Source organism: Chelonoidis abingdonii, chromosome 19, assembly GCF_003597395.2.
Source record: "Chelonoidis abingdonii isolate Lonesome George chromosome 19, CheloAbing_2.0, whole genome shotgun sequence".
Taxonomy (NCBI): domain Eukaryota; kingdom Metazoa; phylum Chordata; order Testudines; family Testudinidae; genus Chelonoidis; species Chelonoidis abingdonii.
The window spans coordinates 9,280,716-9,282,373 of NC_133787.1; the positions used below are offsets into that span (position 1 = coordinate 9,280,716).

Sequence of the window (1,658 nt, forward strand, 5' to 3'; positions counted from 1 at the left end):
GAACTAACCTCGTTATCTCTAGCTTGCTTGCTAGCATATATATACCTACCCCTGGAAATTTCCACTACCTGTGTCTGACGAAGTGGGTATTCACCCACGAAAGCTCACGCTCCAAAACATCTGTTAGTCTATAAGGTGCCACAGGATTCTCTGCTGCTTTTACATTCACTATGGTTACCAGTTCTGTCCATTTCCCCCCAGTGAGCATTCCCCGTGGAACACTGGCTGACCTTCCCAAAATGGTCACCACATCTTGGGTTTACTCTATGAAGCCTGCTTGTTCTTTTGTAGATGACCTGGGGCGTGGCCTATACTTAAAAGTTAGGTTGGGTAAAAAAAAAACCCTGAGCAACATAGTTGCAACAACCTAACCCACAATGTACACACAGCTATGCCAACAGAAAAATGCTTCCATGTTGATCTAAAAAAGTTGCCAGTGATGGAGAAATCATATAACCCTTGTCCTTTCAAGATCCCTAATGCACATTTCTACAGTTCTTCTGCAGCTACTCAGAATATAGTTAGACATAGGAGATGGTGTTCCTACACCAATGGAAAAATTCCTTCCATTGGTGTAGGCTGAGGCTATACTAAAGGGTTATGCTGACACCACTATGCCAGTACAGTCTCCGAACGACAGGCATATCTTAAGTGTCTGCTAGTTGGCACGCCTGGCCTGGGAACAGGCTGCATTCTTTCAGCTAGCCTAACCAGTTCTTATTTAGAAACAGAAGGCTCCCTTTCCTTGTCACATAGTGATGACAGGAAGTTACAAATGATTCACACACCCCCACGCACACACTCACCCTGCACAAAATGGCTTGAAAAAGATTGATTGCAGAGTTGAACTCTCCTGTGCAAAGTTCATCTTCAAACAGCATAGCAGGAAGCACAGCATTGCATCTGTGGGAGCACACTCACTCCTCATCTCGTTGCATCTGAAATTCAATCCAAGCTGTTATTTCATCCCTCTTGCTCTGATCACCATGGAAGCTTCCATCCTGCTGCGCACTTCTCTCTTACTCTTAATATATCTTTGGTTGTCTGTCTACCCCACAGACTTCCCACACAGGACCTTGGGCTCTTCCATTTGTTGGAAACTTGCTACAGATGAATGTGAACAACCCTATAAGAATTTAGATAGGATAAGAGCTCCCTTTCCTACAGGCCTCCCAATGCCTACCAATGGCTTAACAAAATGTATATGGAGGGGAAGAGGAGGGGATCAGTGCATTTCATGTCAGTTATTTATTATATAGCAAAACCAAGGCAAGATGCAATGTTGGTCCCATGTTGTCAGAAATGCAATTAGAATGATATATATATATTCATGGGAGTGAGGGAAGTCTTTAAAGAAGGTGGTCCATCTAGTCCAGTACACAGTGTCTGACACTGGGCAGCATCAGCTGCTTCAGAGGAAGATGTGAGAACATTGCAGTAGGCAGATGCGGGATAATCCATCCCCATGATGGTCTCATCCTAATCCCCAAATAGTTGGAGATGGACTAAAGCCCATAAGCATGAGGTTTTATATCCCTTCCAAAGAATATTTCTGAAACACTAACTACTGTCAGTCTGGATATTCTCGTTATCCATAAAAACATTCAATCCCTCCCTGAGGCTAAGGATTTAGCAAGAGTCAATGGCATCCTGAAGCA

At 43.7% G+C, this 1,658-nt stretch overlaps 1 long non-coding RNA gene across 3 annotated transcripts in view; it reads right to left on the reverse strand.

The window, feature by feature from the left end:
• LOC116817539 (uncharacterized) overlaps positions 1–1,076 on the reverse strand; it is a 30,239-nt gene extending 29,163 nt beyond the window's left edge. The window contains exon 1 of one of the 3 annotated variants that reach the window (XR_012657296.1): positions 801–1,076. This is a non-coding gene — a long non-coding RNA (uncharacterized LOC116817539). The remainder of the gene's footprint in view (positions 1–800) is intronic. The other 2 variants (XR_012657295.1, XR_004371957.2) reach the window with 2 other exon arrangements.
• Between the last annotated feature and the right edge of the window lie 582 nt (positions 1,077–1,658).